The sequence below is a fragment of the Antedon bifida genome, chromosome 1 (genome assembly GCF_963402885.1).
Source record: "Antedon bifida chromosome 1, ecAntBifi1.1, whole genome shotgun sequence".
NCBI lineage: Eukaryota > Metazoa > Echinodermata > Crinoidea > Comatulida > Antedonidae > Antedon > Antedon bifida.
This window is the reverse complement of record NC_136226.1, coordinates 27368009-27383339: the sequence shown is the minus strand read 5'-3', so window position 1 is coordinate 27383339 and position 15331 is coordinate 27368009. Positions and strand designations below refer to the sequence as shown.

General features: G+C 29.9%; 1 protein-coding gene across 1 annotated transcript in view; it reads right to left on the bottom strand.

Moving 5' to 3' along the window:
* Nucleotides 1-15331, bottom strand: part of LOC144848035 (uncharacterized) — a 108505-nt gene that overhangs the window by 37303 nt on the left and 55871 nt on the right. The gene's annotated exons all lie outside the window — the stretch shown is intronic.

Here is a 15331-nt window from a genome sequence, read left to right as displayed (position 1 = left end):
AACTACAGTAATTTAAATACCCAAAATAACACAGTCAAAAAGTTGTACTACTATAATTTGTAAACATTTTTTGTTGAAATACTAATTATGAATTTAGTGTTACAATTATTAAAATTATTTGAATGATTAATGTAGTACATGAAATTTAATACACAATTCCTGAGGTGTAGGAAATGTCTAAATGCAATTTTGATTTTGGTATGCTTTGTTTTAATTTAACCAAAGGGAACAGTGAAAATACAATTTAATTTCACTCTTTTAACAATAATTTTCAAGAATTTTGATTTGTAAATGCTTTGTCTTGGTATGCAAGTTTATTAATCATCTTATTATACTATATACAGTACCGTATTTACTATTAAATGGTACTGGTATATTATTATTTTACTTATTAACCTTTGACATTGTCAGAGGTGCCTCTATAAAAAAGATATAAACTTCATTAGTATGACACAAATAATTTCTGCCAGAATAGTTTATATTGTTATTAGTGTTTTTTTTTTAATTTCTTGTTATTTTGTTTATTGACAATTAGGCATTGTCTCTAAATTATCATCTTACTATTTAAATGTTTGATATTATTTTCTTCGATGAATTATGCTCTGTTAATTTCTAAAATGTATTATACATTGTGATAAATATTAACATTGGTTCTTATTATTTTTGCAATAGTGTCATTAGTCAAAAAAAAATGATTTTTTATGATTTAAAAAGAAAATATTAAATAATAATTTATTGAATTTATTTTACAATTATTTAAAATTTCAAATTAATAAAGTTACATGAAAATCAATACACAATTCTTGAGGTATAGTAAGTGTCTAAATTCAATTTTGATTTTGATATGCTTGTGTTGATCATAATATGCAATTCAATTCATCAATTTATTCATTACGTACTTTCATTTTTGGTTAAAAAAGTATTAAAGATTCATTAGTTTGTTTACATAAATAATGTCTGAATAGTTTCTGCATTGTTTAGATATCTGCTCTATTATTTATTGTCAATCAGACGGTTTATGTATTGTTATTTTCTTCTCTTACTCATTATATAATTATTACTGTTCGCAATATGAAAAAAAAGTCCTTATGATGACATCACACACATACCAGCATCCCATTGTCTGATTTTGACTAAATGCAATTTTACCGTACTTTTAGCAAACAGAAGTTAGGATACCGTATCTTTAACCACAACGTATCATAATAAGTTCAATCTTTTTATTATTTTGGCAATAGTGTGTCATAGGCTGAAAAGGGGTATTTAACAAGTTTTATAGTAACAATATTAAACAAAATATTGTGTTAGTTTGGACAAAATCTATTCATTAACTCAATTTTTAATTTATACAATTATTTCAAATACATAAATTAACAGAGAAAAAAGTTGTAGTATCATTTTTAAAATAAATAAAAAAAATAATTGTTAAAATAATGATTCATTCATTAGTATTCAAATATTACATTTGAAAGACTCAAATTAATACAGTTCACATAAACTTAAATACACAATTTATTTTGACAATAGTGAGCCAGATAGACTGAAAACCCTTTGATTTTTCTTTGATTTAATAAGTTTCAGTACCATTCAAACAATAATTTTCAAGCATAAATCTATTAAAATAACTTATTTTTTTAATTTAAAAAAATATATTCAAACTGATACAGTAGATTAATTCAATACACATTTCCTTAGTGTAGTGTAAAGTAGTGTCTAAATGCAATCCTGATTTGTTATGCTTTGTCCTGACCATAATAATAGTTTATAAAATATACAATTCATTATAATAGTTGTATTTTCTATTTTGTTTCACATTTTAAGTTTATACTTTACTCTAATAACAGTTCACTGTAAAATAAAAGTATTTTAAGATGCATTAGTACCGTATGTTTAAATAAATAATGCCTGTGAATAGCTCTGCATTGTTTAAACTACCTGATCTGTTATTTATTGACAACCAGACTGCTTATGTATTGTCAATTTTTTTGTTTCACTTATTATATTTTAGTAAATTTAATCTTTATTTCATGTTTTTGCAATAGTGAGTCCTATAGTCTGAAACCTTTGATTTTTTTATGATTTAAAAATATAATAATAAATAATAATTAATGAATTTATTTTACAATTATTACAATTATTTAAAAGATTAAATTTTGATTTTGTTGTGCTTTGTGGTAACCAAGGCCATTCATTATTATACCACTTGCAATTTTAAGTGTTAGGTAATAAATTTAACACTAATTTTATCTAACAATTAAATATTAAGGTAATACTGTAGCTGTACTCTGAAGTAATAATACTCATTGTGTTGTTTACATAAATAATGTCTGAATAGTTTTTCATAATTTTTTTAACATAATAATTATGAATTTATTTTTACAATTATTTGAAAGATTAATACAGTACATGCAATTCAATACGCATTACCTTAGTTATAGGAAGTGTCTAAATGAAATTTTATTTTTATTAAATGCTTTGTTTTAACTATAATTTGCAAGTCGATTCATTCATTTATTTCATTATACTACTTTTACTTTCAATTGCTTTGTAATACATTTTGCACTTTAAATTTAACAAACAATTAAATAATTTAAGTTTATACTTATTCTAGCTGTTCGCTGTAAAAAAAGTATTAGGATTCATTATTTATTTTAAAATTATTACAATTATTTAAAAAGATTGAATTTTGATTTTGTTATTGCTTTGTGGTAACCATAATTGCAAAGCCATTCATACTACTACTTGCAATTCTAAGTGTTAGGTAATAAATTTGACACTTTAACAATTAAATAGTCATATAGGCTGAAAGTGAAACCCTTGATTTTCTATGATTTAAAAAGATAATCATACGTACATATAAATTTATGAATTAAAAAAAAAATTATTACAACTATTTAAAAGATTAACATTAATAAAGTTACTTGAAATTCAATACACAATTCTTGAGGTGTAATGTCTAAAATCAATTTTGTTTTTGTTATGATTTGTCTTGACCATTAATAATTATGCAAGTCCATCATTTTACATTTCATTATAAAATTAGAAATAAAACAGTTACATGAAATTCAATACACAATTCTTGAGGTGTAGGAAATGAAATTTTGATTTTAACATGCTTCTTCTTGAACAAAATATGCAAGTCCATTTATGAATTTCTATTTCATTATACTACTTGTATTTTCAATTTTTTTGTAATAAATTTCACACTTTAGTTAACAATAGATAGTTCAAGTTTATACTTACTCTCTTTCTCTTTAGATTCATTAGTATGTTAACATAAATAATGTCTGAATAGTTCTGCATTGTTTAACTGCTCTATTATTTATTGACAACTAGACTGCTATTTATTGTCTTTTTTCTTTCACTATGCGAAAATCGTTTTTTATTTAGACAAAAATCTATATATTAATTCACTTTGTTATGTACTAGAGGGTTCGCTCGCGCACCCTCTAGTGGGTGTACCGAATGGTCTTCGAAAACATGACCAACGCCTCTGGAAATTGAAGCCCAGGTGACACCTATGCATATGACTGATGAGTAATGTATGTTTATTTTGTGATGTTTCATGGTGGTCCATAAATTAGGTACGCCAAAAATATCGCTTCCAGGGTAATGTAGCAAAGAGTTAAAAAAATGTACGAATAGAGAATAATATAGGCTAATTATTATATTCGGTCTTCCGCCGAATGTGTGTGTGAGATTTGAACCTGTACTGAAAACAAGTTTGGTAAGATGCGAAATGTATACCAATTATGATTGATTACGTCCCCTGTCAGTAATGATGTATGGACACTTGACAGCAATCGGTGGTTAGGAACGTAAAGGGGAAAAGTTACTCAATAGATTTATTTATTTGTAAACAAAATGTACATTAATTCTCCCTGTAATGATGTAAAAACTTTCAACAATTGGTATTACAACAATTGGTATTAATGCAAATAATATAAATGTAAAGAACAGTATATGTATAATATACATATTATATTATTATATATATTATCTGAACGTTACACACAGAAGGAAACCGTTAATAGGGGTCATCAATCACTGAAACGTGACCGTACCAAGAGACCAAAAGCATAGTTTATCAACGTGGGTGACAGTGAGCGGGGCTTTAACATTTGTATTACAATATATCATGACAACAGCATCTTCTTAATTTTGGAACAAAATGATCAAATAACAACTTTCGTAGCCTACTTATATTTCGGTCGTAGTAGACACCATTTATAATTATAAATAGAGCAAGCAACAGAAAAAATCGATAAACAATAAAGGTGTTTCCCTGGTAGGCATGGCCTTCTATAGTAACATTGAATCGCACCTAATTTGATAAAATGATTAATAAATAGCATAAATAATTAGTTAAATTACTAAAACAAATTGTATTTCACGTAAAGTAAAGGCCTTTATAATTGATATTTGAATATCTAAAACAAAATTGTAGTTCATGATTCAGTTGAATCACTAAAAATCACATTGTAGTTCACATAAAAGTAAAGACCTTCAATAAAAGTTAAATTACTAAAACAAATTGTAGTTCACGTAAAGTAAATGCCTTTAATTAATATAATTGATTAGTTGAATATCTAAAACAAATTAATTTCAGTATTTCACGATACGTTGAATCACTAAAATATTTTTTTTTTTAATATTGAATCGCGCCACCAACGGACATTTTGCCGGAAGTGACGGACCCGGAAGCCAGTTGAACAACAGCGCGAGTGTGTGAAAATAACCCTGTGATATCCACAAATTTCGATAGGTAACGCTAAATTTTGTCGTTGTAAAAGACAAAAGTGAAACAATAGCGTCGATGTGAAAACTAATGTTATCAAATCTACGTTTCGCGGTACATCTGAGATAGATAAGGTAGGTATCTATGGCGGAGATTTGTACCGAAGTTTTTGCATTGTGCTCGCCTATGTCAGAATTAACCATAATTTATATATAGATACAGTCAATTATTCCAAATACCCAAAATAAAACAGTAAAAAGTTGTAGTATAATTTTTGTTTTTATATATTTTTTTAAAAATTATGAATTATGAATATATTTTTACAATTATAATTATTTGAAAGATTAATACAGTACATGTAATTCAATACACACTTCCTGAGTTATAGGATGTGTCTAAATGAAATTTTGTTTTTATTATGCTTTGTTTTAACTATAATTTTTTAAGTCAATTCATTCATTTATTTCATTATACTACTTTTACTTTCAATTGCTTTGTAATACATTTTGCATTTTTAATTTAGACAATTAAAGTTTATACTTACCCATCAAATGGGCTGTAAAAAAAAAGTAGTAAGATTCATTAGTAAGTTTACATAAATAATGTCTGAATAGTAATGCATTATTTAAATTACCAGCTCTGTTATTTATTGACAACCAGATTGCTATTTACTGTCATTCTGTTAACATATTATATTATAGTTAGCTTAAACTTGATTTTGTTATTACATTTGCAATAGCAAGTTAAAGGTCAAAAGCATTTTGATTATCTTATATTTTAATAACAAGTTACAGTACCTGTACCTGTTTTGTATTACTATCATGGACCTATACATGTTATAGGTACATGCTACTATAGTACTGTATTACCATATTTTACAAATTGGACAATTATCTAAAATATTCAAAAAGACATTCAAAAGTTGTAAGATTGATTTAAATAATGTGTAGGAAGTATGTGTAAATGCAATGTTGATGTTTGTTTTGCTTTGTGGTAACCATTCTTTATTCACACTAAATGCTGTAGGCCTACAATCATTTCTTTTGAAAAATATTTTTGTTTACATAATATTAATAACAATCTATGTGAATGTATTTTAAAATTATCATAATTATTTCAGAGATTTCAATTATTAATAACGTACATGAAATTCAATACACAATTCTTGAAGTGTAGGAAGTCTCAATTTGTATTTGGTTATGCTTTGACAATAATAACATTAAGTCCATTCATGAATTTATATTTTATTATAATACTACTTACTTGTACTTTTAATTTCTTTCAAATAAATATAATTTTAGTAAGCAACAAAGTTTATACTCACTCTTATAAGACTCTTAGTATGTTTTACATACTGTAATTATATCGCTGTGGTTAGGATTCCGGCACCGGCACTCAACTGGCCAGCGTTAGGGAATCCGACACGCTATTGCGCATGCCCAGAGCGAGGTAATCGGCGACTCCATACTAACGTACAGCGATGGATCATTTAATAGCTGCGCCACGGCGAACTAGCCTAGATGCCTACTAAATAATACTACTAGTAACCAGTGGGCCTATTTATTTCGTAATAAATATATAAACTTCATATAATTATGAATAATTATAATTACATAACTAGTTTTATGATTTTTCAAGTACAAAATAAAAGATTTCATATAACGCACTATACTGTACATAACAAGATAACATGCAATACAATACAATATGATATTGAAAGTACAGCATCCAAATATTCAGGGATTGCAGGACACCATTCTCCAACATAACTTACAATTCAGTGTCTGCCGCAATGCTTTTGTGCAAGTTGTACATGTCAGTGGATGTCACTGGGTTACTATATCCAATTTGCGGTGGAAGCATATACCCAACAACATTGATGTTTTTGATAGTCTATTAAGTCTACATCGTAATGAGGATAACGTTTCTGGCATTCAGTATCCAAATGAGTTTGTTAATGTTTGTTCCGCAATTATAGAGCCAACAGTAGACAAGATAAATTGCCACATTATGGATGTCCAGCAACAGCCATTTGGTTCCAATGTATGTGGCTTGTATGCTATTGCATTTGCATCTGCATTGTGTAGTGGTCAAAATCCAGAGGACATTACATTTGAAGTCAATGACATGGTACTAAGGGAGAATCTGGTGAATGCTTTGGTCAACAAAAATCTACATCAGTTTGCTGTTTCAGCAGAGAGATCCATTCCCAAGTTTGCAAAGATGTGGCAAATGCCAGTTCACTGCCACTGTAGAAGGGCGGATACTCATAGTATGGTTGTGTGCAACATCTGCAACAGAAAACGTCATCTTGACTGTGCAAAGGATTATGTGGAAACTCAAGGAAAGTGGTTGTGTGATGCTTGCCAAAAGAAAGAAAGAAAACGCATAGAACTTGAAGAGCTGGCTGAAGTTCCAAGAAAACGAGCTAGAATGGAATCAAACAAGCAGAGTGCAGAACTTTTGAAGTGCTTGTATGAACTGTACAACTATGTCAACACTACTGTGTTTTTTGGAAAGTTACCCCCACCAGAAGACCATCTGTTTGTTGCACCAATTAAGGATAAGCGGGCGTGTTATGGAGTGACACAAGCTTTACATTGCAGAAAAGATTCTGAAGGCATCTCCTCATTCATTCAGCTTGATCCTACAATAAATAGTAGCCCAGATGATTATTATAACACACTTGTTCATGAGATGATACATTCCTATATTATGCTTGAATGTATTGAGGATCGATCAGTTCATGGTCCAGTTTTCATAATGTGGGGAAAGAAAGCCATAAAGGAACTGAACAGGACAGCAGACCATCTGCCGAATATTTTTAATAAAATGTTACTCGACAAAATTTCAGCCTATGGTTAGATTTGCCCACTATGACTGTCTGTCCATTATAGTACAGATTTGTTTATGTGTTTTGTGTAAATAGTTAAGAATTGATGGTCAAAAAAGAGTAATATTACATTTTTTTCCCTTTTAATTTAAAGGTTTGATAGAGTTGCGGTAAGATTGTAAAATGCATTATATTAAAAAAGTTAATAACCTCTTGAAAATTGTTTGCGCTGTTTCTGGGTTTAGGCTCGGTGTTATTTTTTGTGTTGAATTTATTGATTGTCCATTCATATTAACCTGATTACTTATTGATTACTAAAAAAATAGTAAATGTTATAAATGCTTTCCTAATTGTTGATTTGTTTTATGTTGATATACTGTGTTTGTTATATGTTACGCAGTATTTTGTTTTATGTAATGTTGTAATTTCTGGTTATAAATGAAAAAGTAATTTGATAAAAAAAATCAATAAAACACATTTATTTACTTTTATACAGGCATATTTGAATTAATTATATTCTTTTTTGTTCTCCACAGTGTTAATTATTCCAAGTTGTGATACTCAAAACTGTGATACTGGAAAGTTGATTGTTTTAGTTATCAAAGAAAAAGACTAATTATGTGGTAGTGACGGTTTGAGTTTAATTCATCAATTCCCATGCAGAGCAGAACTGGACCAGGATATAAATAATTGATTGCAGTAAAAAAAAAAATTGATTGTGTTTAGTTATCAAAGAAAAAGACTAATTATGTGGCAGTGACAGTTTGAGTTTAATTCATCAATTTCCATGCAGAGCAGAACTGGACCAGGATATAAAAAATTGATTGCAGTAAAAAAAAAAGTTGATTGTGTTTAGTTATCAAAAAAAAAGACTAATTATGTGGCAGTGACAGTTTGAGTTTAATTCATCAATTCCCATGCAGAGCAGAGCTGGACCAGGATATAAAAAATTGATTGCAGTAAATAAAAAGTTGATTGTGTTTAGTTATCAAAGAAAAAGACTAATTATGTGGCAGTGACAGTTTGAGTTTAATTCATCAATTCCCATGCAGAGCAGAGCTGGACCAGGATATAAAAAATTGATTGCAGTAAAAAAAAAAATTGATTGTGTTTAGTTATCAAAAAAAAAGACTAATTATGTGGCAGTGTCAGTTTGAGTTTAATTCATCAATTCCCATGCAGAGCAGAACTGGACCAGGATATAAAAAATTGATTGCAGTAAATAAAAAGTTAATTGTGTTTAGCAATAAAAAAAAAGACTAATTATGTGGCAGTGACAGTTTGAGTTTAATTCATCAATTCCCATGCAGAGCAGAGCTGGACCAGGATATAAAAAATTGATTGCAGTAAAAAAAAAAATTGATTGTGTTTAGTTATCAAAAAAAAGACTAATTATGTGGCAGTGTCAGTTTGAGTTTAATTCATCAATTCCCATGCAGAGCAGAACTGGACCAGGATATAAAAAATTGATTGCAGTAAATAAAAAGTTAATTGTGTTTAGCAATAAAAAAAAAAGACTAATTATGTGGCAGTGACGGTTTGAGTTTAATTCATCAATTCCCATGCAGAGCAGAACTGTACCAGGATATAAAAAATTGATTGCAGTAAATAAAAAGTTGATTGTGTTTAGTTATCAAAGAAAAAGACTAATTATGTGGTAGTGACGGTTTGAGTTTAATTCATCAATTCCCATGCAGAGCAGAACTGGACCAGGATATAAATAATTGATTGCAGTATAAAAAAAAATTGATTGTGTTTAGTTATCAAAAAAAAAGACTAATTATGTGGCAGTGTCAGTTTGAGTTTAATTCATCAATTCCCATGCAGAGCAGAACTGGACCAGGATATAAAAAATTGATTGCAGTAAATAAAAAGTTAATTGTGTTTAGCAATAAAAAAAAAAGACTAATTATGTGGCAGTGACGGTTTGAGTTTAATTCATCAATTCCCATGCAGAGCAGAACTGTACCAGGATATAAAAAATTGATTGCAGTAAATAAAAAGTTGATTGTGTTTAGTTATCAAAGAAAAAGACTAAGTATGTGGTAGTGACGGTTTGAGTTTAATTCATCAATTCCCATGCAGAGCAGAACTGGACCAGGATATAAATAATTGATTGCAGTATAAAAAAAAATTGATTGTGTTTAGTTATCAAAAAAAAAGACTAATTATGTGGCAGTGTCAGTTTGAGTTTAATTCATCAATTCCCATGCAGAGCAGAACTGGACCAGGATATAAAAAATTGATTGCAGTAAATAAAAAGTTAATTGTGTTTAGCAATAAAAAAAAAAGACTAATTATGTGGCAGTGACGGTTTGAGTTTAATTCATCAATTCCCATGCAGAGCAGAACTGTACCAGGATATAAAAAATTGATTGCAGTAAATAAAAAGTTGATTGTGTTTAGTTATCAAAGAAAAAGACTAATTATGTGGTAGTGACGGTTTGAGTTTAATTCATCAATTCCCATGCAGAGCAGAGCTGGACCAGGATATAAAAAATTGATTGCAGTAAATAAAAAGTTGATTGTGTTTAGTTATCAAAGAAAAAGACTAATTATGTGGCAGTGACAGTTTGAGTTTAATTCATCAATTCCCATGCAGAGCAGAGCTGGACCAGGATATAAAAAATTGATTGCAGTAAAAAAAAAATTGATTGTGTTTAGTTATCAAAAAAAAAGACTAATTATGTGGCAGTGTCAGTTTGAGTTTAATTCATCAATTTCCATGCAGAGCAGAACTGGACCAGGACATAAAAAATTGATTGCAGTCAATAAAAAGTTGATTGTGTTTAGTTATCAAAGAAAAAGACTAATTATGTGGTAGTGACGGTTTGAGTTTAATTCATCAATTCCCATGCAGAGCAGACCTGGACCAGGATATAAAAAATTGATTGCAGTAAATAAAAAGTTGATTGTGTTTAGTTATCAAAGAAAAAGACTAATTATGTGGCAGTGACAGTTTGAGTTTAATTCATCAATTCCCATGCAGAGCAGAGCTGGACCAGGATATAAAAAATTGATTGCAGTAAAAAAAAAAATTGATTGTGTTTAGTTATCAAAAAAAAAGACTAATTATGTGGCAGTGTCAGTTTGAGTTTAATTCATCAATTTCCATGCAGAGCAGAACTGGACCAGGACATAAAAAATTGATTGCAGTAAATAAAAAGTTGATTGTGTTTAGTTATCAAAGAAAAAGACTAATTATGTGGTAGTGACGGTTTGAGTTTAATTCATCAATTCCCATGCAGAGCAGAACTGGACCAGGATATAAAAAATTGGTTGCAGTAAATAAAAAGTTAATTGTGTTTAGCAATAAAAAAAAGACTAATTATGTGGCAGTGTCAGTTTGAGTTTAATTCATCAATTCCCATGCAGAGCAGAGCTGGACCAGGATATAAAAAATTGATTGCAGTAAAAAAAAAATTGATTGTGTTTAGTAATTTTTAAAAAGACTAATTATTATAATTAAAACTACATTCATAACAGTTTCATGGAATGGAAGCCAGCGCTGTTCAATACTGTAAATGATACATTTCAAATCATTCGTTCTGTAAAGCGAGTGAATGTAGCGTAATTCATCAAAAACAAAATGATTGTAGTAAATAAAATTATTGTTGAAAGTAATTTGTTAGGTTGATATTTGTTAGTAGAGTTTTGGGAACAAAAATGTTGCACATCATATCTCCCCTAATACACTACTTCTACAAATACCCATCTGTAAATGTGTTGTAGGCCTAACTTAACCAAAAAAAAAAAAGAATTAGAGAATTAAGCTTGTGCATTGAATCATAAGTATATTAAATGTAATTCTTTTTATGTGAATCAGTGATAGGCCTACAGTAGCTAGTTAATTTCAAAAACTGTCCCTAAAAATGTCTAATCTAATCTGTAATGTAGGCAAATTGAAACAGTGTGAATACTACTTTTTAAAGCTCTACCAGGTTTGGTTGTTAATACCTACTAGCCAAGCAGCAATTGTTGACAACAAATTGTATACATAGGTACTGTACCACTTCAACAAAAAAACAATTTGTGCTTCTTTTATTTGCTAGTAAGAAGTACAATTCTTTTGGATGGATATTTTGTCCCAAATCTATTAGCATCATTGTACTAAAAACAGTTTTACAGATATTTAAAAGCAAAATGATGGTATCTATAGCATGAACAACACTGTGTCTGGGAAAGGTGAAATGGTGCAGCAGTGATTGCTCAGACTTTTAATCTCATGGTTGGGAGTTTGCATCTAACGTTGTCTATTCTCCACCAGCCTGCTTTCATCTGTAATAATGTTGAAAGTGACTTAAGCCATAGTCCATGGCTACAATGGTCACTTTATGGAAGTTCCATAAATGATATACTTTTTGTCTTTGAAATTGTAATTAATGTTGTGTCACACACAACACAAGTGCATTAAAGTACCAACTATACAAACAATCATTCATAATTAAAGTTTCCATTCATGAGAAAATTCCTGTAATCAAAAGTCATGTGATTGTAATGCACAATTACAAATTGGGTAGACAACCCTAGATTACTAAGAGATCAGTACCTTTGTTCAAGTCAGTTCAATGATTGATTGCTGCATTTTTAGGTATCAGCAAACTAATACAGTAGGCCTATAGTTTTGTAAGCACACTCCCTCTGCATCAGCTTCGTTCATCTTCTAAACATCTATTGACATTTCTATATCTTCAGCACAAAACCAAAACATATGGTCAACGTGCCTTCTCTTTTCAAGCCCCTCTTGGAACTTGTTACCATTTTCTGTTTGTAATTCTTTTTGTAAAACATGTTTTCATATTTTTAATATCACAATTTATCACATTATAGCCTTTGCATTTTAGCCTCCGTATTTTTCTCTCTTTAGTAGGGCCACTTTTATTAGCACATAACATAATTGTAACCTATAAAGGTTTTATCATTTTCTTAATGAATATTTTTACTGCATAATTATAATTTTTTTTGACAATTTTTCATTGACTTATAAATGATAAACCATTTTAATTATTAACAATAATTTATACCAAATCCACTTAATGTATCTTTTTATTTAAAGAATACTTATGGTGTTTGATTTCTTTGCCTCTTGTAATTTACATTATCTTATACTAATATGGTGTTAATGGTATAGCTAATACATTTCTACGTATTTATTTTCTTCATCTTTAAAGCATTTTATAGTATGTATTTAATTTTTACATTTATCTGTTACCTAAAATAGTTATACTTTTATAACCTTTTACATATTTTTTATTGATCTTACTTTATTCTCACACAGCACCTTTGATAAATACTGTGGTATATTGTATAACCAGAAAATCACCATGTAATTAATCTTGGAATTCTAAATGTGTTTTTTGTATACAGCAAGTTTTTTTTAATGGAATCAAAAATTAAAAATTAATTATTCTTAATCTGGCAAAATTTTCTTTAATAATTTTTATGTAGGTTAAATACTGTATACATCATGGATAAAATACAATAATTAAATAATTGAACTGCTAAAGTGTGATCTTTTCATCAATTCGTTGGCCTACTGTATATAAATGTTAAAATAAAAATTAATATTTGAACAAATCTTTGAATGTAATATAGTCTTTGTTGTGTTTCTTTTGTGTTACTTTGTTATAGTTAAAATAATATCATTTATACGTTTTTCCCCAACAATTGTTTGATTTTTACTTCCTCTTGCATTTATTGTCTCTGTCTGGTTTAGAATTTGTTTTGTCCCTGTGATGTTTATAATTCACCATATTATATAGGCCTTATTATATAATATGATTTACATTTATTATTAATTAATTATTATTAATATTAATTATTATTCATCAGAAAAAAAAATATGAAAAAAATTAAATGTGAACTTTCATTTAAAATGTTTTTTGATTGACATTATAATAGTTTAACTAGGCATAAGCAAGGAAGTTAAGAATTATTTTTATTAATTAGGCCCTAAAATACAGTAGTATAATTTATTAAATCAGTTTAACTTAGGCTAGCCTGCTCTGAACAGAAGATAGGCTTTAAGAGGCCTCAGTTCAGGCTTGCCCTACTTGCAAATGCTGTATAATTATATAAAATTAATAATGTTAATAGCGCCCTCTGTGGCATTGTACGTATCTCACGCACGGAGCGGACGCTGCCATTGAAAAATATTGCGCAATAATTGGACGCCCGCTGGCCATATTGCGCAATATCCGGGACGCCCGCTGGCCATAAAAAGGTACGCATACTGGCCAAACCTACCCAACCCGTATCATACAAGTTGATTTAATTGTTGACAGCAGCCGCCGTGCGGATGTGAAAAAACAGAACTGTTTTTCGGCCCGGAAGTCGGGGTCGCAATTCAACGCTACGCTATTCACTTTCGTACATTTCTTAAAATACGCAATACAAGCGTTATGACACTAGGGCAGGCCTGTGTTTTTCTCCCGTTCCGAACTTCATACTTCCTCTGTCTAATAAAAATACAGAATTACGATTCTTAGATAGATACTGATTCTTAAAAAATATCATAATTATTTTAACGCGTGGCGTAGTCGTATTTTAATTATTAATTCATGTATGGCCTAGGCCAAGTTTAATTTATCGCTCCCTCCTCCTCCGACTAACTAGGCTACAGTTAAATCCCTAGTTAACACTCCGACTTTCGGTGCGGTGTGGTGGTGGTGTGTGCGGTCTGTGGCACTAGTCCATGCACTAGTGCAAGCTCATAATTACTTCGCTCTGGGCATGCGCAATAGCGTGTCGGATTCGCTAAACGGTGGGCAGTTGAGTTCCGGTGCCGGAATCCTAACCACGGCGTAATTATATTTCATTATAAATATAATACTACTTGTTGTACCCTTGATTTTTATGATTTAAAAAGATAATATTATTATTATTAATTAAATAATCTATGAATTTAGTTTACAATTGGGATGATGCCTAGTCTAGGCTTAGTTTTTAGATATCAAGGTACTAGGGCTTATAGGCCTATTATTACTGACTAGGCTAGTTCTAGGGCCTAAGGAAGGCCTACCTAGCCTCTAGGCCCAGGCTAGGCTAGGCTAGGATGCCCTTTAGTTATAGTAGGCTAATTAATTAGGCCTACTGTAAGCTAGCCTATAGATAGACAAAATGAATATAAATAGTTTCGATAAACTTTTAATTGTGTATTCTTTGAAACATTTACAATTCGCGATTATTTATATTGTTCAGATGTAATTAAAACATTAAAATAAACATCAAATTCCAACCGGCCAAAAATGCTAGGTCCTCCTCCTACCTCCAGCAGGGAGACGTTCCTACCACCAAAGATCGATCGTACGGTATAGCAAAGAATATATATCACTCTTTGGGTATAGCCCCACGTGGCGCTATAGTATATTTGGTTCCTACGGAGAGTATAGTATAGGGGGTATGTGTCGAATGATCAAATCAAAGAACTTATAACAGTTGTTATAAGTTCTGTGGTCGAATCAAAGATAGTGTAGTAGTACAATGGAACTATCTTATATTATAGTTCCATGGTAGTACTACTACTACACTATTATTTGGTCGAATGAAAGCAGAGAGAGTTTGTATAAGCCGAAGGCCAGAGGGCGTACTCCAGACTGAAAAGTGATTTATTTAGAAGTGGGACGTCGATAATCTGTTGAAAATTGGGAGACTGTTGAATAGTCGTCTCATCACAAGCCTGGGAGATAGAAGGTTAGGCCCGATACAAATTCACCATTACTTAATAAAGGAGAGTACTGTATCTCTTTGTATTCAACAAT